Source organism: Protopterus annectens, chromosome 8.part0 (assembly GCF_019279795.1).
Source record: "Protopterus annectens isolate FY-2018-M chromosome 8.part0, PAN1.0, whole genome shotgun sequence".
NCBI lineage: Eukaryota > Metazoa > Chordata > Ceratodontiformes > Protopteridae > Protopterus > Protopterus annectens.
Genome location: NC_056741.1, coordinates 1,014,295,209 through 1,014,320,277, shown reverse-complemented (window position 1 = coordinate 1,014,320,277; position 25,069 = coordinate 1,014,295,209). Strand labels below are relative to the sequence as shown.

The following is a 25,069-nucleotide window of genomic DNA, read 5'->3' as shown; positions in this document are numbered from 1 at the left end:
TTTTAAGCCTTCTTATGGCATACCTGTAAGCGCAATCTAGACAAAGGCAACAATAATGGGGGTGGTCCAAAAATAGGAACGACTTTTAAATACTGTTCTCTTATAAACATGTTTCTGAATAATATGAAATGTAAAACTCAAATATTTGTCATTACTTGGTAAATTAAATACTGAATAACTTGCCATAAAACCACAAACTTTATGAAAACCAAATAAAACAAGGAGGCAAAGTATGAAAAAGTGAAATTTCCCATCTTATCCAAAGCATGTTATACTGAACTAACGTCAACAACTTGTAACTTAAAAAAACTGTACGACCACGAAATAACAGTACGTCGCCGTTGTATACGACCGAATGCAAAAGGGGTCCTCGGAACTATCTGCAGTTAATCGCAAATTCCACAGTAATCAATTTAACAAAACTATAGTCTTATCTCTTCGAGTAAAGCTTGTGACAGTCCCGGAAAGAGGAAAAAAAAAAAAACAGGTGGCCCGATATAACATAAAATCCAGTTAAAACTACATAAAACGACATCGTGATCATTTTTAACAAATGCACTGGAATCAATATATATAAACGAGTTATGATTTACTAATAATATACTGATAAAAAAATAAAGCACCTTGACTGTTAGGCTAACAGTGTTAGCACTACACCGCTTCCTCGAGCAGGGGTCCGCCTTTCTTCGCTCTATGACAGTCCAGCAGAAAAAAAAAATGAATATTGCAATTTTCCCACCAGATAGTTACGATTGATATGGTACTGAGAAACAAGTTAAAAATGCAAGTTAAACGATCGAGCCTGACACGAACACTCCACAGCCAAGTGGCCAAACTGGAACTAATGTTTGTTGACGTCACTTTTGGAGGCACTCCCCTCGAGCTGGGGGCGTGCGCCTGGCTTTGATATGAAGGAACTCTGCTGCGAGTGGCATGATGTGTTTCGCTCGGCCAATGGCTTGCTTCGTCGTGAAAAAGTTTCCTTCATTTCTATGTAGTCAGATGTGATAATCATACATACAACCAAATGGATAAAAAAGTGCAGCGCGATATAACGCCGACAGCATTTACAATTCGCTTTATGTTTCTAAAGAGTGCAGGCGATTCCCCCCTCCCAGCACGTACACACAAAACTATATACATATCATTCTAGCTGCCTACCTACGATTAACTATCTCTATGCATATAGGGTGAGGACGTACTACAGTTACTCCGTGCTAGTAGCTTGCTACACACCTGCTCATCCAATTCCTCTAACTCCCACTAGTCCGAGCCCTCCCTAATACAACATAGCTCTCCCCACACCCAACTATATACAACTGTATAGTCCTACTCAAACCTAATCTGTAGTCCTTAACTCCCACTCTGTTCCCATCCTGAGCCCTTACCCTAAATATTCAGTCGCCCAACTCCTCAGCCTCAAAACGCTCTCTAAACGTAAAAGTCTTACTCCCACCTAAACCTAAATTCTTCAGTCCTTAAGCCTAAAACTCTCCTCTCGCTCTCTAACCCTAAACCCCAATCCCACTGCCACAGGATCCTTCAACCTAAAACCCCATGTCCCTTCTGCTCTCTCCCTACAGATGCTTCTCTGAGCTCCTTTTCAAGTTTGAGCAGTGTAGCTGCAGGGCCGGTGTTAGCATTTTGGGGGCCCCCAGCAGATGTCAAGCTAGGGGCCCCTTAGGCACTTCCAGTCTATGTATCACCCTGTCACTGCCACCCTTCCTAAGCAACCTTTTTGTTCATGCTGCAAACCTTTAAAAGTAGTATTCACTAACTGACATTTAGCTACAATATTCTTAGATTACAAGACTTGTGTACTGCACTGTGTTGGCCCATCTCACAAAAATAGACATTTACAGTAACTGGCATTTAGTTGCAGCAATGATATAGTCCAGCAACTCTATGTACAGATCTGGACTTAGGAGAAATGGTGCCCTAGGCCTACTGTTTCAGACCTCTCCCATACACACAATAGTCTCCAGTCTTCCCCATCTTGGGCTCCCCATGCTATGTGTATTACTTTTTTTCCTTCCTTTTCTCACATTTTGCCTTACTTTTCAGCATTTTCAAGAAGCTATAACTTTCTACATGCTCTGAAGTGCATTATAAAGTATTTCTTTCTTTGTACACACCTATTCTGTCTGGGAACTGCCTGCCTCTCAATCCCCCTAAAAGACAGCTTATGCATCCCTCTGGTATTAGACTGGGATGAAGGCAGAAGTTCAAATTGCCACAGTCATGTACTTCAAGGGACTGCTGATATACATATACATAGTAGGTCTCCTCACTCCTCAACCCAAACTGTCAAAGGCAGCCACCTGTATATGTGTCCTAAGTATGATTGTCAGAGTAAAGAAATAATGATTATAGTAATGTATTCAACTTTGTAGTTCCTACACAAACTGTAGTAATCTTCTTTGTACACTTCTGAGGTATGTGAGAAAAGTAAAATAAACAATGACCACACTGTCCTCAGCCCAAACACAAGTTTTAATGACCTCATGTGCACACCGCTGAGATTTGACTGTGAGGAATAACACCACAATCCCGCCACACACACCCCTCCATACAACCTAGAGCAACTTTGTGTAAACACACATCCGAACTGGGCTGGTTTTAGAATGGGTATAGTTGAGAGCAGAGGCCATTATCAGCTTTACCCTAACAGGGTCATATCACAGCCCTGCTTAGGTTAAAGAGCATAATCAGAAAAATATATATATATATTTTTTTCACCTCATTTTTCCTCAAACAACAGTGTTTGTGGGGCCCCCACATAGTCAAGGATGATTAAGAGAGCCCCCTGTATCCATTTATACCGTCTGGGGAGTAGGGATCTCCAGAGTCTTAGAAGATCTAAGTGTCTGAATGTTCTGAGATACATTTTATGACTTACTTTTGAAATATAATTTCTTGTGAGTTACAGTTTTTACTGACAGAAGAATGATGTATATGTCCTGGCATTACTGAGTGTGTGCACAGATAAAACTCATTAACATTTTCACAAACACACATACATTATATATTATTTCAGCAATACATTGTGCAACACTGGTACCAGCACACCAGATCAGTGACTGCTGATAAGCAGTCATCAAACAGTGGCAGGGATGGGTCACTTTTATTTACCTCAGTGAGGAATAATGCAAACCTGTCACTGTCCCTGATTTCACAGACCTTCCCTGATTTTGCACATAATTTTGTTGTCCTTTGTAACAAGTTTGATTTGCTTGTAAATTATGTGGGATTACAGACAGTCAATAAATCCAGACATTAGAGTTTTACACTTAATGTCCAAATAAATGTTGATACAAAAGGTGTTATTCTATTATCTTTTTCATTGAATCAGAGTAATATTTAAAATGTGTTCCTGATTTTGAGCCTTTATTCTCCTATTATTGATATTGTGCTGAATTCTTCTGTGAAGAAGTTAAGAGTTACAGTATCTGGTATTCTGCAAGTATTTATAAAACTCCCTAAAAGAGAAAACCATCCCATGAAGATGAGAAGTATTAGCTCTTCTTAAAATCCAAGGTATGCATGGACACTGGTCACACTAGGCTGCTGACCTCTGTAGTGTATCAGTTTTATTCTAACAGGGTCATAGCACAGCCTGTTCAGGTTAAACAGAATAATCATGAAATTAATACATTTTTCTCCTCATTTTCGCCAACCAGTAACAGCTTTTGTGGGGCCCTCACACAGCGAAGGATGATTAAGGGGGCCCCGTTGCAGCCGCATGTATTGCAGATACCTCAAGTGGGCTATGTTGTTAGTTTTAGTGTAGAGAATGTCCACCAGCAAGGTTTAACTAAGCCATGGGCACTATGTTAGTGGTAAAATATTTAATGGCATTGTGAAAGCCCTTGCTTGATAAAACACTATTACTATAAGCAAAGATATTTTTGAATTTTAAAGGAGATATAAATAAGCATTATTACCCACCTGGTTTATTAATTACACAAGACTGATGTACTAGCTTTTGTTGGTTTAGGTTCATAGGTTCTTACTAGGCTATCTGCCCTAGGGCATTTATAAGCCTAGCCAGAGTGTGTGTGGCTTTCACCACCCCTTAGGATGAGAATACTACTCCCATTTAGGGTTTAGTTTGCTGTGCCTCTGTCTAGTAGTGACAAGAGATGACCCCCGGGGTAAACCTTACGATCTCCTATCCACTCGTCAAGATTTCTCTTGAATAGTGTTAGTGAGGGGCTCTGCCTAACATGGATTGGGATTCTGTTCCAGAGTGTAGGGAGCCTCTGGGTTATGAATCTGTCCCTCCAGCACATCCTATTTATTTCTGTGTTGAGGTTTAAGTCTCTTGCTCTCGTGGCTCTGATGGATTTGGATTTTCTGAGATGGAGCATGTCCATTAATTCCGGATTGGACATGGTCTTGTACGTCAGGCACAGGTCACCTCTGAGTAGGCGGTATGCGACTCTATAGAGCTGGAGTTTTTTCAGTCGGGCAGCATATGACATATGTTTAAGACCCTTAATCCTCTTGGTGAGGAACTTTTGGGGTCATTCCAACTGCTGCAGGTGTTGGGTAAGATACATCCCAAATGGGGCATTGTACTCAATCATTGGCCTGATAAGAGAAGAGTACAGGGGCACAATGACCTCTCTTGATCAAGATGTGAAACCCTTCATGATAAGGTGGGCAATATAGAAGGTCTTCCTAACCACTTTGGCAACGTGAGTGTCAAATGAGAGGTTACTGTCAACCTGGGTCCCTAGGTCCCTGATTACCTCTTCCGTACTTAATGGATTACCACCTATGTGGTAATTTGTGGGTACCTTGTTTTTCCCAAAGGGTATGACTATACATTTTTTGGTGTTCAGTTTAAGGCCATGGCTCTGGCACCAATTATCTGTTTCTATGAGGCCTCTCTGAAGGATGTTTGTGTCCGCTGGAGTATCAATTATGGCGCTCAGTTTGCAGTCATCTGCGAACTTTGTCAGCCACAATCCTCCTATGTTTGCCTGTACCTCGGAAAAATAAATGCCGAACAAGAGGGGTCCCAGGACTGAGCCCTGTGGGACACCGCTTGTGACTGGCTTGGAGTCTGACATAGCTCCAGCAACTCTGACCCTGTGGGTTCTGTCCTTGAGCCAGTTTGCAACCCATCTTGTGACATATAGGTTTACATTTAAGCTGGTGAGTTTGTCTATGATGCCCGAGTAGGGTATTGTGTCAAAGGCTTTTGCAAGGTCAAGGTAGGCTGTGTGAACTGCCTTACCATCATCAATGGCCTTAGTGACTGTTTCAAAAAAGTAGACAAAGTTCAAAAGGCAGGATCTGCCCTTGACAAAGCCAAATTGGGTAGGATCCAATGTCTGTAGGTCCCCAATGTCTTTGTTTATGAGTTCCATAATGATCCTCTCCATAGCTTTGCAGACCAGGCTCGTCAAGCTTATGGGGCAGTAATTTCCAGGGTCCGTAGTAGCACCGCCTTTGTGAAGTGGGACCACTGTTGCCGTATGCCACTCTTTGGGTACGTATCCTGTAGTAAGGCTAAGATTAAACAGCAGCCTTATGTGTGGGTTTAGTTCCTCTTGGAGTTCATGTAGCACACAGCCCAGGACACCCATTGATGCTGTGTTTTTAGCTTTAGAGAGGCCAGTTCTCACCTGGGCATCTGAGATGTTAGGGAGGCTACACTCTGCTGGGATAGTTATTTCTCCTTTTGGGGGGGGGGGAGAAATTTGCATTGAACCTGTCTGCCAGAATGTTGGCAATGTCAGTGGGTTCAGTGTATTTTGTGTCATTTTGGACTAACTCTGAGCATAACAGACATGTTACAAAATATCAAGGTAAGATAACTTTCTGTGGTTTGGGGCCTCCCAGGAACAGGGGGCCCCCAACGACCGCAGGGCTCTCTGGTGCCTAAAGTCGACTATGTGTATCTGTAGGCTACCAGAGATACAAAACAGTCGATATCCCGGGCATCACTGCAGTGGCTCTGCTGGACAGTGGCGCAGGGAACTAATGGCTCTGCTGGACAGAGGCACAAGGAACTAATCTAAGGGGTGGCAAAAGCCAACACATTCTGGCTAGGATTATAAATGCCCTTGGGCAGATAGCCTAGTACTTACCTATGAGCCTATATATATATACATATATGTATATATATATATATATATATATATATATATATACATACACATATAGATGTGTGTTTTTATATATATACATATATATGTGTGTGTGTGTGTGTGTATCTATATATATAGATATATGTGTGTGTGTGTGTGTGTGTGTGTGTATTATTTATTTGACATTTGTTGACCAGAAAAGAGCCCTTTTTCAGCGGAAGCCCAGATTGAAAAGCCCCTGAGTAAATAAGTTCTTCTTCTGGCGTTTCCCAGTTTGGGGTTGCCACAGCAGATCACCTGCCTGCTCATGAATGGCAGTGGAGTTTTTAGTGTTGAGTTGCCAGCCCAGCACCCAACCTTCCACAGAAGGCATACACATGCACACACTCACACCTAGGGCCAATTCAGAGTATCCAAATCCACCTACAGCATGTCTTTGGGAGGAAACCGGAGCACCCAGAGGAAACCCACATGACCACAGGGAAGACATGCAGACTCCGCACAGAAGGCACCCCAGCCAAGGATTGAACCAGAGAACCTCTTGCTGTGAGGCAGCAACATTAACCACTGCACCACCGTGGCCACCCCCCCAGTAAATAACATAAAAGTGTATTTTTTCAAGCGCAGATAAAAAGTTTACAAAAGTAGTAATTAATGATTGGTATCATTCAAAGTTTACACCAATGGGAAAGAAGTAGTGGAATACAGATAGACAAAACTTTAGAACTGCTACTGCAATGGCTTTACTTAATCATTGCCAGTCTCTCTCTATTACCTCTCAACGGTACAGATTTTCATAGACTGTCCAGACGTTTGGCTCATATTTTTGGCCTGTTCCTTATAGAATTTTTGTTTTTCTGGCAAACCACTGGGATGATGTGAGGAATGAAGTCACTAAATAATGACATACATTTGAGTTTCAGACTTCAAATCCTTTACAAAATGTTGTTGTGTTTTTCGGCTTATCCCGGTTAGGGGTTGCCACAGCGATGATGTGAGGAATGAAGTCACTAAATAATGACATACATTTGAGTTTCAGACTTCAAATCCTTTACAAAATGTTGTTGTGTTTTTCGGCTTATCCCGGTTAGGGGTTGCCACAGCGTAACTCTGGTCCGCTAATGTTTGGTAGTGGAGTATGTTAAAATAAACCCTGTTAATCTAGCAACATTCTAAGGTTATAAGAGCAATATTTAAATTATGTCCCTGTTTTTGGGTCTCTGCCCCCCCCCATTTTTAGGGGTTTGTCCAGATTTCTTGTGCTAAGAGTTTGAGGTATATATATATATATATATATATATATATATATATATATATATATATATATAATCTATTTATTTTCGGGAGGAGGATACATTGCTGCATTGGCAAACCAGGAGGAGAGAAGTAGTGAGATGGAATGACAGATTCTAGGTAAAGATGAGGGGGGGTCTATGTAGAAAAGTGAGACGGAGTTTATGTGACCGAGTTAAGAATAGTAGTAGGAAGAAGAAGGAAAATGTATGAGGTGGTAAGCAGAACGAAGTTGCAGTGTAGAGGTGAGAAAAGATGGAAAGGGTTAGAAGTAAGTGAAAGTGGTATAGCGTGAGCAAGGGATATTCAGTGAGGGTTTTTACAAAGGCATGTCCAAGAGTTAAGGAAGTGTTCTTTGAGAGCTTTTTTGAATCCATGTGCGCATAGTATTTTGCAGATGGCAAAGGGAACCTTGTTCCAGGAGAGGGCTGGAGTATAGTTGTACTGGAATATAATTGTATACATTTTGGCCTATTGATCATTATACAATTTTTATTTAATTATGATATATTAACTATGTAGTATTTTTAATTATTATATGCATGTACAATTACGTTTTTATAAAATAATTATAAAATCATTTGAATTAAATTGTTATATTATTGTATTTATACATATTTATTATATGTGTGTATGTATATATATATATATATATATATATATATATATATATATATATATAGATATAGATATATGAATATATATGTATATATATATATATATATATATATATATATATATATATGTATATCTATATATATATATATATATATGTTCAGAAATTGGTAGAAACATCCATTTGTTGAAAAGCAACTGATCAAACGTGATTTGTCGATCAGCAACTGAACTAAAACCAATGATATAAAAAACAAAAAAGAAAAACAAATTTTTGTGTGGTGGCAAGTCCCCTTGTGCCTCCAACACCCATTGCTAATGATATATTCTAACTTCAAAATTGCACCTAATATGCAGCACACCAATACCTTTTGTACTGTGATTTCATTCAAAAAAATGGAAGGAATGTTCAATTAGCTGATTTTCGATCTGTCATGCTTTCAGTTTTTTGGGTTTGATAAGTTTTCATTCAACAACTTGTAGGTAACCCATATAGACAGATATAGATAGTTAGTTAGATAGATAGACAGACAGACAGACAGACAGACAGACAGATAGATAGATAGATAGATAGATAGATAGATAGATAGATATTATTCATTATGTATTTATTTATTGACATTTGATTCCTGGGAAAGTCTCACTGGGTAGGAGCCCATTTTCAGAGAAGGCCTGGGGAGAAAAGTTCCAAAGTGTTGAAAAACATTTTAGAACAATAATTTTACAATCTTCAAAAATAATACAAAAGCATCTTCAGGTTACATAATTATACTAAATTAGATTTAATATGAAAACAGTGGTTAACAATACACACAAATTATATGACAATGATTTAATATTTAGTGAAATTGTAACCAGTTTACAGTGAAATTATACGTAAGTTAGTACTATACAAACAGGAATTGCAATATGAAGTGAGGGGAAAAGCAGACTTATGGTATATTTAGAGAAAAAGCCATGGGACAGAAATTGATAAAACTAAGAAAGTGAGTGTAGAAGGGACAGTAGGGAGATGCAAGGGATGACTAGGTACTTGCTCACAATTAGGGATATAGTTTATCCTGGTACTGAATAAGAGTAGGACTAGCTTCAGGCTAGGAAGTCTTTCAGAATGGTTTTGAAGGACAGGCAGTATTGACCTGATGGATACAGGTGAGGAGTTCCAGGCCTTAACAACATGGTATGAGTATAGACAATACCCAGCAGATTGGATGTCTGTGGACAAACAGGAGTTTTTGGCCATTGGATCATAATTATCGACTGGGAACATAGTTGTGTAGAATGTCAATAATTGCATGACAAGCATATGGATGCTGGATAATTTTATGGGTTTTAAGAAGCTGTTTGATCAGGATAATTCTAACCATACCATTTTTGGATTTTTAGTGCTATACAGTGGGGGTATTTACTGCAAATTTAGAAATGTTGTTGTAATATTGCTCAAGTTTTGATTTTTGTGATGCCTGTAGGTTAGTAAAGATGGAAGGGCTGTAAAGAAATGTGAGGAAGAGATAAATAGTAGCGAGTGTACTTTCAGTTGCATTGGAGAGTACGTTTTTAGCTCAGTAAAGCTTCCTTACCTTTTGATGAGTTTTGCTTACACTATTTTGTATATGCAGGTCGAATTTAAGATTATCATCCACTATCATCCCTAATAATTTACTATGGGAAGTAACTTCAATGGTTGTATTATCAAAACAGAAGATTTTACATTTCCCCCCAGATTTACTAATCTTCCATGTAAGACTAAATTAGTCTTGCACGGAAGCGCCAGTGTAAGATTATGATGGCAGCGCACCATGCATATCAATGAGGGCGCGCTGCCTCAACTACAAAGCCTGCATGGATCGTGGATGAGTTTAGGGGGCGTGTCGGACTGCCAAGCAGTCTAAATATCCATGCCTCTGCAATGAAGAAATGCCACAACTTCACATTTAAATGAGCGAGTTTGCTCATATGTGTACAATGTAACACTACACTCCACCATATGTTCAGCAACTAACAGAATAAAAAATAAAAAAATATATTTTTTTATCTTCCGATATAGCTGCATGTAGTTGTGTGGGTTTGCCCATTACTTAGCTACAGTTACAGCAGCTTAGACACCAGAAGAGGATAACAAGAAAAATATATGCAGATTAGCCAACATAGCAATAGCATAGTGGTTAGAGTTTTCGCACAAAGAGGTGGCATTCCCAGTTCAAGTCCCTCTGCTGCACATTTAATTTTCTGTGGGAAATCCGTATACAAAAACATTTCCTGACATTTTGTTATGTATAAGTTTTGTAAAAAGCATTGAAATGTTAAATTTAGTAGTGCATGAACTATATATATGAAGGTGAAATGTTTATGCATTCTGAGGCATGAGTACCTTATTTTAAGCAATATAAAGCACTGCTAACCACATGTTACCAGTATTGGACATATTTAAATACATTTGCGCATAGCTGCGCAATGCGCTAACCAGCGCAATGTTGGGCAAAGTCGGGTAACATCGGGTAAACACGCTCACACCTGCTTTACTGTTCCTTAACCAGTCAGTTCTGCCCAGCAGGAAAATAAAAAGCAGTGACAGGGCTTGAACTCAGGATACTGTGCACTATAGTCACAGTACTTAACCACTAAGCCATGACAGCATTTCACAAATATGCACTTTCAACAGAAACATATCTATCAAAGGGATTTTAAACATTGCCAACATCAGCTAAGCAGACGTGCCCACAGCTGAGCTTTTTCAAAACTGGCCAATCACAAATAAGTGCGGGAAATGAGGTATTTTTAATCTCCACAGGTGGGAATACTTGCTATAACTGGTTGTAGCTTCCTTCTGCAGTCAGCATGGCTGGTGTAGATGAGGGCACTCAGTCTATAGTGCAACGCTGGGGCATCCAGGAGTCCAAAATTATGGTTTGGCTCCTCGTCCACAAACATGAGCAAAGACTCCTGCAGGGCCAGTACCAGGGTACCCAACAGAAATCAGAGGCCTGGAACAGTCTTGCCCATGATCTCACCAGTGCCACTGGTGTTTCTTGTACTGGTGAGCAGGTCAGGCACCATTATTCTGACCTGAAGTGGTGTAAGGGGGATGAGCTAGACGGGTGGATACAGGAATCCCGTAGGATGCCTAATGCTCCAGTACTGAGTAAGTAGCCATTGTATTAAGTAGTTAAGAATTGCTATGCCTGTCTATAGTATGGATAGGCATGTCTCAATATCACTGCATTTATTTCACAACTGCAGGTGACCGGGCTATGAATGTGCAAGCCCATGAAGATATGCTGCAAAGGCTGCGTCATGAAACAAGTTAGTAATTATTCTGCATGTACTGTTATATAAAATAAATGAGAGAGCCTTCAAAAAGTGTTTTAACCCAATAAATAAAGGTGTAATAATCCTTTAATAAATGTATAATTCCTGGAGTGCATCTGTGTCATTTTCTTTGATATATTGTTGTACTGTTGCATTCTACAGATAGTAGTGTTGTATTAAGCAGTGCCAACCCACACTTGGGTAGGCCCATATAATGTGGATGAAGGGAGTACCAGTAGCTTTTATGCATATTTACAGCCCTCAAATGTTGGTTCATGCCCAGCATGTACAGGTTAATCTGGCACATGAGTAACTTGGCATTGTGTTCCCCAGAAATGTCAGTGTGCTACCAGAAATGTAGGGAGCTGTTAACATATAACTGATACTTTCACCTGAACATATGTAGATAATGACATAACTGCGGTGGTGGGGCTGTGGTAGCATTGTTGCCTCACAGTAAGATGTTGTCCTGTTCGATTCTCAGCTAGAGCGTCTTCTGTGTGGAGACATGCGTCAATGGGCGTACCTTCGCTGAAGGTTGTGCGTCAGGGCTGGCAACTCGGCACGTAAAAATCTACTGCCAATCATTAGCGGACCAGAGTTCTGCTGTGGCGACCCCTAACCGGGAAAAGCCGAAAGCCACAACATATGTAGATAATGATATGAAAGTAGAGCTGTCAGTGTACCATCTTAGCAGTAGTGTGTGTGTGAGCAGTTCTCAAAATATGTTGCAGTAACATCTGCATCTTGGACAGTTTGTTTGTAAGATACAGCTCATGTATATAATGATCTAGAAAAATCCATTTGCACAATATAAGGACATCGGGTAGTGTAATAATACATGTAAGGGACATATAACTGCAGTTAATAGGAATGTAGTGAAAACTAGAAGGATATATAAGTTTTTAATTGAGCTATCTTTTTCCACTCTGCTGTATGTGCATAAAAATGCAATTCCACACCTCAATCGGTGTGTCTAATCTCAAAACATTTGTTGGGACAGATATCCTATTGGTTTATAAATATTTGCATTTATTTCTATGTATATGCCCTGTTAAAATACCACAATATTAGTGGCCTGTTGCCATTAATTAAACATGCATGCTGTTGTAATGTTCACTGTTGTGCTATATATGCATGTGTTATGCTTGCTTTTCAACTGTTGAAAATCTGGTGTGTTGGGTTAATGGGAATACTTCTGCATACTGTTATAATTAAATGGGAATGCTGTTGACTGTTACTAACCCATATCTTTATTAAACTCTCTAAAACATAGTTCGTATGGGAAGGCCGGTCCCAGCGGACCCACCTGTCCCACCTCAGCTGACCATGGCACCTGGCACCAGCAGATCCGATGCCCAGCCTGGGACCTCCTCCTCCGTTGGCACTGTGCCACCTTCAGGTGGAAGCGCTGCAGGGGATGGGGCTCACCCCCCCCGTGCAAGTGTGGGCGGCGAGGCACCTATCACCCTTTGTACGGTCTGGGCTGTGGTGCATAGAGAGATTGAACGTTCTGTTGCAGAACCTCTACGCCAGCTTGAGGCCTGAGTGGCGCAACTCACGAGTGAGCCTGCCCCTCCTACACAGCCCTCAGCACAGCCACCTTCTGGGCCGTAAAGGTGCTGTGGTGACTGCCCATGGGTGGGGACCTCAGTCCCACTGTTTCCATCTGGGGACTCATGGGCTTGCGATTTCCAAACATCCCTCCGCGTCAAAGGTGTTCACCCACCACATGTGTCATATACTGCCGCTGTATGCATCTTGTTTGTCTTGTCTGCTTACCTCCCCAACCTACCTCCCCAAATATACCTACTTCACCTACCCCACATTCCACTCTCACCTGAAAAAAAAAAGGGCAATCTGTTCCCAAAAAAAAAAAAAATACACCCCATACATAGCTGCCCATTTTGCACACATGTCCACTGAACACATGAAATGTTGTTTAATTGGCATTACAACACAGTTTGTTGTCCTCACCCTTTTCTCAGGGGTTGAAGGGTTCATATCTACCTCCAAATTTATTGCATATGCACAGCTGTTGCTGTTGAAGAAATGGGCAGCTATGGACCTTCCCTACACCTGTCCTGCACATCCTGAGCTATTTTCCATGCTGTCTTTCCCTCTTTGTGCCCCTTTTTCACCACTTTCCTATCTCCCCATTTTTCGTTTCTTTCAAAGAAATTAGCGCGGGGGTGAGCGAGAGTAAGCACTATTAACCAGTAGTGAGCGGGTTTGCATGGGTTTGCACTTGGCTAAGCTATGCAAGGCATTGCATAAACCCACGCAAACCCACTCACAACTGCTTAAAAGTGCCTTAGTCACTCTGTATGTGAGGGCCCTTGTTCTGCTCAGGAACAAAATAAAACACCTCTGTAAGTCTCGAACCCCAGACCTTGCACACACTGCACAACTTGAAGTACCACTAAGCCATGGTAGATGCACATTAAGGTGGTGCTTACATAATTATATCATGCATCAGAATGAGTGAATGTAAAGGAAAATTAGGAATACCATATCACACAACTTGTTCTGTGGATGTTGACCAACAGTTGTTGTGGCATTTACATTACATGACTGTGATAAGAGAAGCAGCCATTCTAGCAAGAAAAAGAAGTTATGTTCCATCTGTATTGTTGATCCTCATTCAGTCATTACGCATGGGTATCGGTTCCGACCTCAGAACCGAACCGGCCATGTTCCAAGCTCGTGCCATCTTGAAACTCTCCAGCTAAACTCTTACCCACAATCCCCCTCTCCCTGTTACCTCAGATTGAGTTTGCAAGTCAAAGAAGGTTGAGGTTACCTTTGGCCAAATAACCTAAGACAGCCGGATGGTCAGATCCACTAGAAACCACAGGAGGAGGAGGAAGGAGGGGGGGGGTCGTAATGACTGAACGAGGATCACCAATACAGATGGAACATTATGGTAAGACATAACTTCTTTATCTGATATAATGTTAATCCTCATTCATTCCTTACGCATGGGACAGAGTCCCCAGCTACCTCTATTCCTGAGAGGCTCTCATGGAAGGACATTCCTGAGCACCATAGAACCGAAAGATGCTCTTTCCCTGGAGGCCAAATCCAATTTGTAATAATTGATGAAGGTATGAGGTGTAGCCCAAGTTGCAGCTGCACAGATGTCATGTAAAGAAGTTTTGGCATGGAAGGCAGCAGAAGTTGCCACCGACCTTGTTGAATGAGCTTTCATGGTAGTAGGCAACGAGATATTGAGTTGTGTATAGATGAAGGTCACACAATCCTTCAACCATCTAGCTAATGTGACCTTAGCAACAGCAGATCCTAATGTAGGTCCAGAAAAGGCCAAAAATAACTGGTCAGATTTTCGAAAGGACCTAGTCCTGTTTAAGTAAAAATGGATTTACCTGTGGATATCTAGGGCATGTAGGCAATACTCTCCTCTGTTTGAATAATTGGGAAAAAAAACTGGCAATTCAATGGTTTGATTAATGGACATTTCAGAGATCACTTTTGGCAGAAATTATGGATTAGTTCTCAGAGACACTCTATCTCTATGAAAAATCAAGTATGGACTCTTGATACATAAAGCTTGAAGCTCGGAAATACGTCTGGCAGAAGTAATGGTGACCAAAAACAAGGTTTTCCATGACAAATGCTTGAGGCCGCAAGAAGAGGCTGGTTTGAAAGGTGGCATTGTCAGAGCTTGTAGAACTAAAGATAAATCCCATGGTTGAATAGGTTCCCTAAAAGGTGGCTTCAGATGATCCACACCTTTTATGATGGTCTTGCACAATTTGTGGGACATAAGAGATGAATCTTGGACACCCTCGTGAAAATTAGAGATTGCAGCCAAATGAACTCTAATGGTAGAGGCCAATAGACCCGATTGAAAAAGGTCGGCCAGATAGTCTAGTATTATCGACACTGGTGCCTAGAAGGGATCTACTTGTTTATCTTTCAGCCAATAGGTAAATATTTTCCACTTGCTCAGATAAGTAATTCTAGTGGAAGACTTATGAGATGCAATGCGAATGTCACATACTGGTAAAGAAAGATCATTCTGCCTGGCAATCAAGGGAATTGGAGTAGCCATGCCATGAGCTTCAGGCTGTTCAAGTTGGGATGGATCAGGTTCTGTGGATGTGAGATCAACTCCGGGGTTGGATGGAGAATCCATGGTCAATCTAGTAGGTGAGGCCAAAGAAAGGGGAACCAAATCTGTCAAGGCCAATATGGTGCTATGAGGATCACCTTGCTCTTCAACCAACAGGCTTTTTTCAGAAACTGGGGAATAAGGGGAAAGGGTGGGAATGCGTAAAGAAGACCTGAGGAACAATCGTGGACTAGAGCGTCCCTGGGTGACTGTCCCGGAGGGGGGATCAGGGCAAAGTAGTTGCTGCATTTGTAGTCGGTCAAGGATGCAAAGAGGTCGCAGCAAGGATAGCCCCCATGGTGGAAGATCTCCGCCACTATCAAGGGATACAGGGACCACTCATGAGGTTGGAGAATGCACCTGCTGGGTCTGTTTGCTATCACATTGGAACTCCCGGGAATGTGCCTTGCTAGAAGAAAATGGTTGGTAGCCATCGCCCATTGCCATATCCTCAAGGCCTCTTGACAAAGAGGGTACAATTTGGTTCCACCTTGCTTGTTGATGTACCAGACCACCGCCATGTTGTCTGATTGAATCGCAATTGTCCCAGATGGCAGCAGGGGATGGAATGCTTGCAACGCCAGAAGCACTGCCCTCAGCTCTAGAACATTTATATGCAGATGGGCTTCCAGTTCGGACCAAGTGCCTTGCACTGTCTGTCCCTGACATAGCCCCCCACCCCATCAGGAAGACGTCCGTGGTCACTGTGGCCTTGGGTTGTTGGGGGGAGAAGGGGCAAGACCATTGTGACAGATTGTGTGTCATCCAGCAATTTAAATCTTGTTTGCACCTGTGGGTTACATGAATCATGGCTGAAAGAGGATGCTGAAAGGGATACCATTGGGTGAGTAGTAGCCATTGTAGAAGCCTCATGTGAAACCTGGCCAGGGGGACAATGGTGATGGAGGCTGTCATGGATCCCAACAGCTGTATAGCCAAGTGAGCCGTGGATTTCTCCCTTGAAAGGATTGGAATCAGTTGTTGCTTTATCCTTAAAATTCTGTGCTCTGGAATAGCAACTCTGCAGTTCTTTGTATCCAAGATAACCCCTATGAATTCTGTCGACTAAGAAGGGGTGAGATTGGATTTTTGCCACTTTATGGTTATGCCTAGCCTTTGTGCAGTGAGGAGACAGTATGCCAGGGCTTCTTCCAGTAGATGTCTGGTGGCGGCGGAAATGAGCCAGTCGTCTAGGTATGGAAACACCTGGAATCCTTGAAGTTGCAAGTGAGCTGTGACAACTTCCATGCACTTTGTGAACACTCTGGGGGCTGTAGAGCATCCGAAGGGCAGTACTCTGAACTGATAGTGACTGGCTCCCGCACGGAAGCGCAGAAATCTTGTTGATGGTCTGTCCACATTTATGTGGTAGCACGCATCTTGAAGATCTATCGAGCACATCCAATCATCTTTTTCCAAAAGCGGGAGGATAGACTGTATTGTGACCATCCAGAATTTTTGTACTCTCACAAACTTGTTCAATACACTGAGATCCATAAATGGTCTCCAGTCCCCGGTTTTCTTTGGCACCAAAAATAGTCTTGAGTAGAATCCGGATCCTATCTGGTCTGAAGGGACTATTTGGATGACTCTCTTTCTTAGCAGCATTTCTAGCTCCTAGCTCTAGTGCTGCTTCTTCCCTTTGACTGGGTGGAATGTCGGGAAGGTTTATGAAGGGACAGGACAAAGACCGAAGGGGATATGATAACCTCTGGGTATAATCCTTTGTACCCAAGAATCGGTGGTGATGGTTAGCGAGGCAGAAGTGTACAAAGAGAAACACCCCCCAACTACCTCCAGAGGAAAGGTGTTTGGCCGCTCTTCAGGAGCACTGGTAGGGTTGGCCAGGGAAGGAATCCCTGGAACCCTGGTTATGTGGACCTCCTCTGCCCCAAAAGGAGCATCTTCCCTGTGAGTTTCCCCCTCTACCTCTAGGGGAGAACTTGGCCTGTGCGTCACGGAAAGGACCCTAAGATTTCCTGAACCACATCTTCCCACTCTTTTGGTTTTGGGAGAAAGCATGTTGAGGGGAAGAATTGCAGACACATATGGCAGAAAGGGTCTTACCATCCTGTTCACATCTGGCCAGTGTGCTTTTAACTTTGGGTCCAAACAACGAGGAGGCCTCAATGGGAGCGTTAAGAAAGGAAGCCTTAAAGGGTTCCACGGAATTGCACAGGTGCATCCAGGCGTTTCATCTCAAGACCGCAGCTGAACCTGCTGCTCTAGCTGCTCCTTCTGATGTGTGAGATATCAGTCGCATAGAGGAGTTAGATATTGACTCAATGGTGGCCAGCTGACAGGCCACTTTGTCACGGACCTCATCAGACATGGCCCCAGTCAAGGTTTCAGAGAGCTCAGAAATCAGATCCTGTTGAAGCTTGGTAAAGTGTGCCATATAATTCAGGGACCTGATGGTAAAGGTCGCTGATGCAAAGGTGCACTTCCCTATCCTGTCCAGGGCTCGGGACTCTTTGTTAGGTGGATGGACAGTCTGGCTTTCTTCTTCTGCCAGATCCTTTTTTGTTGTGGCTGCAACCACCAAAGCATCCACAGGAAGACCTTTTGACCAATGGGGATCTGTAGCAGTAGGGGACAAAATCTTTTCTGGCCTCCAGTGAATAGCTTCAATAGTGTCAGGAGCCTTCCAAGCATGCTGCACGATAAGCCGGTCAAGTTCATCAGCAGGTGGAGTAACCCAGGAGGAAGGGGGCCGGGCTTGAAAGGCCTGCAGGAACACAGATTCCTCAGAGGTTGGATTAGAGGACTGCCAGTCACCTCTCTGTTTCAGGATTTTGAGGATATCACCAAAGGATACCTCAGAGGGTGACCAAGGGGATCCTTCCCCCTCATCAAAACCTGTGTCTTCAGTGAAGGACTCCTCTGTAGAGTTCATGTGCTTCCTCTTACACAAATGTTTCTGGTGGACTTCCTCAGCAGGAGAAGCTAGGGAAGACAGCAAAAAAAGGGTTTCCTGTGGGAATATGTCCTGAGGCCCTTGCACCCGGTGTCCGCTTGGTGTGACTTGTGAAACCAGTGTACCAGAGGAGGGCAGAGGGATAGACAGTCCAGTATCACCAGCAGCAGCGAAAGCCTTCTCCATCAGTTGGAAGGTGGATCCACCTGAAGAGAAGTGAGTGTCTAGGACATGGGTCACCCCTCCCCTAAGCGGCTCAGCCTGCCGGCCTGGAGTCCCTGGATGGATGTGGAGCAGCAAACTATGCATGTCACAACTGACCTCCTGGGTCATAGCAAAACTTTCCTGCCATGAAGGCAACTGTGGTTCCTTAGTGAGACCCATAAAGGGAACCACAGAAGGGGAAGACTGTGCTATATCCATGGACTTCAAAGGCAATGAAGGAGGAGAATAAGAAGGGGTCCTTGGAGATGGGTGATCACCTCCCAAGGAAGGATAGTTCCTGGGGTGTGGGATACCTCTGGCCAAGAGCACCTGATCCACAAGACGCAACACATCATGTTCGGAAAGGCTTCTAGTGGACCTCACGGAGACTGAGGGAGAAACATGCCTGTCCACAGAACAGGCAATTTCGGTGCCCATCTCACCAGTCTGCACCGAGAACAATGGTGCCAAGAGAGACTGGACTACGGGTGTCTGCACCGAAGAAGTCATCAGTGTTGAGGTCATGGTGTGCACTGATACAGGGATCGGTGCCAAACTGGTTGTCGGTACTGAAGCTGGAACTGACAAAACTGTGTCTCACACTCTTACACACAGTTAACAAGTACGGGATTTAAACTCCTACCTAACTACATTATGATAATGCAGCAGTACACATTTACATAATGCGCTATACACACTACTGGGATTTCACTTTCCCACAGGTATATTTGTAGGATGGTGACATCATCAGACTTGACAAAGATGAGTATATCACTTTTGAGGGGTGTGAGTAATCTCCAAAAGTGTTGCTCTCTCCCCAGAGAAAGACAGACACACACAGTTGGCAAGTGTAAGATTCAAACGCCTACCTAACTATATTATGATACTATAGCAGGACGCATTTATACAACACACGATACACGTTACTGGGATTTCACCTTCCCACAGGTATATTTGTAGGATGGTGACATCATCAGACTTGACAAAGATGAGTATATCACTTTTAAGGGGTGTGAGTAGTCTCCAAAAAGGTTACTCTCTCCCCAGGGAGAAACAGACACACACAGATGGCAAGTGTGGGATTCAAACTCCTACCTAATTACATTGTGATATTACAGCAGTATGCATTTACACAATGCTCTACACACATTACTGGAATGTCATCTTCCCACAGGTGTATTTGTAGGATGGTGACATCATCAGACTTAACAAAGATGAGTATATCACTTTTAAGGTGTGTGAGTAGTCTCCAAAAAGGTTGCTCTCTCCCCCCAAGGAGAAACAGACACACACACACAGCTGGTAAGTGCAGGATTCAAACTCCTACCTAACTACATAATGATACTATAGCAGTACGCATTTACACGACACACTATACACATCACTGGAATTTCACCTTCCCACAGGTATATTTGTAGGATGGTGACATCATCAGACTTGACAAAGATGAGTATATCACTTGTAAGGGGTGTGAATAGTCTCCAAAAAGGTTGCTCTCTCCCCAGGGAGTGACAGACACACACATACATAGTTGGCAAGTGCAGGGTTCTTAATCCAAACTAAGTACATTTTACACTTCAGCAAGCAATATGGAGTTACAGGATGCAATACAGACATTACTCACTGGCAGTTTGCCCAAAGGTTTTTTTCACATTTGCTAACCTCAGCAGGCTTATCATACTAGGTGTATTGCGAGTGCATTGTATGGATAGGCCTTAACCATATCATATATGGGTTGATGCACCACATGCTGGCACACACAAGGTCAAACTGTAGGCTAAGCTTTGCCAACCCAATACTGGAAAATACAGTCAAGAGGAGTAGGGTCATACAAGCACAACACTAACAGTCTCACATAGACCTACAATATAAGTACCAGCAAAACACATACATAAATACACATTAACATACTCGGAGAATACAAATATTAATCTGAAAAAGAGAACATGTCCTCCTAAGCAGACAAGCAAGCAACATGCACCTCCAAGCATACGCCAGAAAACACATAATACAGCAAAGCAGTGTGCCTCATAACAGGCCCTAATGCAAAACAACATACCCAACACACTAGTAATAGGTAACTTCATAGTCAGGCACACAGATGTTCCACTCACTAGGCTGGTCAAGGGGAAGGTTACTGTCAGTTGTCTGTCAGGTGGTATGATTTGCCACATAACACAAGCACTTACATCACTCCAGAACAGGTACATATATGACGCGGTCTTTGTACATGTCAGTGTGAATGATCTGAGACATACCTCTCAGGACAACATGACAAGAGATATATAGTAGCTCTATGATCATGCAGCCCAGGCTGTTATGACCCTGACCTTGAGTAGCATCTTACCTTCACCTACATGATACTGCAATATAACAGAAAGATGATAAACCTCAACAACTGGCTGAGCTTCTGGTGTCATTCAAAGGGGATCCAGTCTCTGTCTGCCTGGGATGACATGATAGACAAGCCTTGTTGCTTCGCTAGAGATGGTTTGCACCTGTCACCCCTATGCTTCTGAATACTGGCCAAGGCTCTTGCTGTTCCCATATTACCTCTTTTAGGCAAGGCTCAAAGGACAAACCAACCCCGGTAAGCAACACAAATAACCACAAAGTGAGCTAAATGCTACTCAATGCCAGAAGTCTGAGCCTCCAAATGCACGCAATCGAGGCACTCCTCAGTATGGAGAATACTGATATCTGTGCAATAACAGAAACCTAGTTCAAGGCTCCAGAGAGCACACCAGCACTAAAAGGTTTACTGTACTTGTGTTTCTACCTACTTTTTTTTACTTTTGCATCATCTTAAAAGTACTCAACTGTATTTATTACTGCTTGGTGTAACTCATTCTAAGCCTTTTGGTTTAAACACTTGGGCTTCGGACCAGTTATTTTGCACTGAGAGGGTTTGTGGTCTGCACTGTAGTGGCAGAACAGGTAGCTTACATCCTTCTAGGTTAGGAACTGCTGATTGAGGGATCCGTGTCTGTTATTCTGAAAGTGTATTAATTCTGGTTTAAGCACTTGGGCTTTCAGGCCAGTTATTTTACATTAAGAGGGTTCGTGGTCTGCACTCTTGTGGGAGGAGAGGCTGGACTCTGCCCTTCTGAGCTGGGAATTTCTGGTTAAAGGCTTATAGTGCATGCATATCTGAACTGCTTCTTACTGAAGTTGGTGCGCCTTGTTTGCTGTGGCATAGACTGGATTCGGGCCTGCTGGATCTAGCTTTGTTTGTGTGACTTGAGCACTAATCCAGGCATTCTCTAAAGTATTCAGTTGTATTTATTACTGCTTGGTAGTAACTTGATTAGAGTGTGGCTATCATTCTAAGTCTATTGGATTAAGCACTTGGGCTTCAGACCAGTTGTTTTACATTAGGAAGGTTTGTGGCGTGCACTGTGGTGGCAGGACAGGTAGCTTTCATCCTTCTAAGTTGGGAACTGCTGATTGAGAGCCCAGTGCCTGTTATTCTTAAAGTGTATTAGTTCTGGTTTAAGCACTTGGGCTTCAGGCTAGTTATTTTACATTAAGAAGGTTCGTGGTCTGCACTCTTGTGGGAGAAGAGGCTGGACTCTGCCCTTCTGAGCTGGGAATTTCTGGTTAAAGGTTTATAGTGCCTGAATATTTGAACTGTATCTTACTGAAATTGGCACACCTTGTTTGCTGTAGCATAGACTAGATCCAGGCCTGCTGAATCTAGCTTTGTTTATATGCTTGTTGTTTGTTTGCTTGTTATTTCCTTGGAGCTAATTCCACCTAATATGCTTCTCAGCACTTCTGTGGATCACTAGTGATATCTACATTGCTTACTGTACTTATTTCCTTGTTTCACTTGAAAGAAAGTTACTGTTTGTCATTTTTGCATTTAAGTTACCTGTAACACATTGCACTTAAGTTACCTGGCACTTGCTCACTAAAGCAATTATATGCCAGCACTAAAAATTAAAAGCACTACACCCTCACTCCCCACTGGCCCTTGTTTTCAATTATTAAGGAATTCCCAATATTATTCTAGCATGTCCAAAGGTCAGTTGTCAATTTCCTCTCCGGTCCAGCTGGTGAATCTGGGAATCTTGAGGCAATGTTACAACTGCCTCATGTACACAGACAACCCTCTCCTCCTCCCAACAAATTCCAACCCATGTGAGAGACGCAACCATATAGCCAAACTGGAGGCTAAGCTCTCTCAACTCAGTACTGGCATAACCAGTCAGGAGGAGAAGGAAACCACACTCACTACAATTCCAGTATCACATAGACCTACCACGACAGCAAACCAAACACATAATCACACAAAAACATACTCGGAGGCTCTAAATAAAGATCTGCCTAAGCAGCAGAGACCTCCAAAGCAGACACCCAAGCAACCGCTACCGCAAAACAAAACACATGCAACACATATCTCACAAAGCCAGTGTGCCAAACAGTCACAGCCCTTAAGACTAAACAACACACCTGATACACTTGTAATAGGTGACTCTATCGTCAGGCACACTGACGTCCCGCTCACCAGGCTGAACAAGGAGAGGGTCACGGTGAGCAGCCTGTCGGGCGCTAGGATCCACCACATAACACAAGCACTCAGGTCACTCCAAGGCAAGTACAAATATGACTCAGTCATTGTCCATGCTGGTGTGAATGACCTGAGACGTACCTCCCTGGACTACATGAAAAGAGACATAAAGGAGCTCTCTGAGCATGTAGCTCAGGCCGGTATGACCCTGACCTTGAGTAGTATCTTACCCTCACCAAGAATGATGCCACAATATGAAGACAAGATGATCAATTTCAACAATTGGCTTAAGTACTGGTGTCATTCAAAGGGGATCCAATGCCTGTCAGCTTGGGATGATATGCTCGACAAGCCACGATGCTTCGCTAGGGACGGCTTGCACCTGTCACCCCTGGGCTTTCGGATATTGGCAAAGGCTCTTGCTACCCCCATAGTGCCTTTTTTAGGCAAGGCTGAAAAGACAAACCCACCTCCATAGGTATCACAAGGGATAAGAAACTAAGAGTAATGCTACTCAATGCCAGAAGTCTAAACCTCAAGATGCACGCACTTGAAACTCTCCTTATCATGGAGAACATCGATATCTGTGCAGTAACAGAAACCTGGTTCAGGGCTCCTGAGAGCACCCCAGCACTACCAGGTTATACCTCATACCATGCTTTTCGGCCCCAGAACTTGGATCGAACCACAAAAGGAGGGGGAGTGTCGATATTCATCAAAGATACCCGCACCTCCAGGTTGGTGGCAAAGCACGAAGCATCAGAGACTATCCATGTGCAACTAACAGTGGGTAAAACTGCCTTCCAGTTTATAGCCTGCTACAGACCACCCTCCCAAACCCAGGAACCCCACTCGGCCTTCCTGAGAACACTGGAAAATATGAAGATCTCTCCAAACACCATTATATTGGGCGACTTCAACTACCCAAACATAGACTGGAAGCTTTACTCTAGCTCCAACACCCTAGCCCAAAGATTCCTAGAATTTATAAACTCAAATGCTATGGAACAACTTGTTACCACTCCCACAAGAGGGGAAAACATACTGGACCTGATCATCACCAACATGGGGACTCTATGCTCCAGACCAGAATTGTATCCCTCACTGGTAAGATCAGACCATAAACTAATCTCACTGGATATTCACATCCTGACCCCACCCCCTGCCCAGAAAACCACAGTGAAAAACTTCTCTAAAGCAAATTTCACACTCCTCAAAACCGAGGTGGAATCCTTCAAAGCCCCCGGGCCTGTGGAAAATATGGCCCAGACCGCAGAATCCTTTATAAATGCATTCTATGAACACCTTCAGGAATGCATGGATCTTGCGATCTCATATAAAACCAAGACCCAATTCTCCAAAGGCAGACGTCCTGTCTGGTGGACCCCAGCCATAAACAAACTATACAATAGAAGGAGGAAGCTACTAAATGATAGAGCAAAATCCCAAAAAGGGAAGGCATCACTGATCAGTATTAGCAAAAAACTACGGGCACTCATAAAATTGTCTAAGGCCAGCTTCGAGAGAAAAATTGCACAGGACACTAAGGATAATCACAAGGCTTTCTTTAGTTATGTTAGGAACCTGGGTGGTAATTCCCAGATATGCTCAGAATTAGTCTAAAATGACAAAAAATACACTGAACCCACAGACATTGTCAACATCCTAGCTGACAGGTTCAGCGCAAACTTCTCCCCCCCCACCAAAAGGGCAAATATCTATCCCAGCAGAGTGCTGCCCCCCTGACATCTCAGATGCTCAGGTAAGAGCCGCCCTCTCCAAAGCAAAAAACACAGCTTCAATGGGACCAGACGGTGTCCCAGGCTGCGTCCTACATGAACTCCAAGAAGAGCTAAACCCAAACATAAAACTACTGTTCAATCTCAGCCTTACTACAGGATATTTGCCCAAAGAGTGGCGTACAGCAACAGTGGTCCCTCTCCATAAAGGTGGTGCCTCAATGGATCCTGGAAACTATCGCC

The 25,069-nt window shown here is 43.0% G+C and overlaps 1 protein-coding gene across 1 annotated transcript in view; it reads right to left on the bottom strand.

The window, feature by feature from the left end:
• The window catches only part of LOC122809196, a 640,703-nt gene extending 639,873 nt beyond the window's left edge, over positions 1-830 (bottom strand). The window contains exon 1 of the mRNA XM_044080502.1: positions 624-830. The gene's annotated coding sequence lies outside the window, so the exon portion shown is untranslated. The remainder of the gene's footprint in view (positions 1-623) is intronic.
• Between the last annotated feature and the right edge of the window lie 24,239 nt (positions 831-25,069).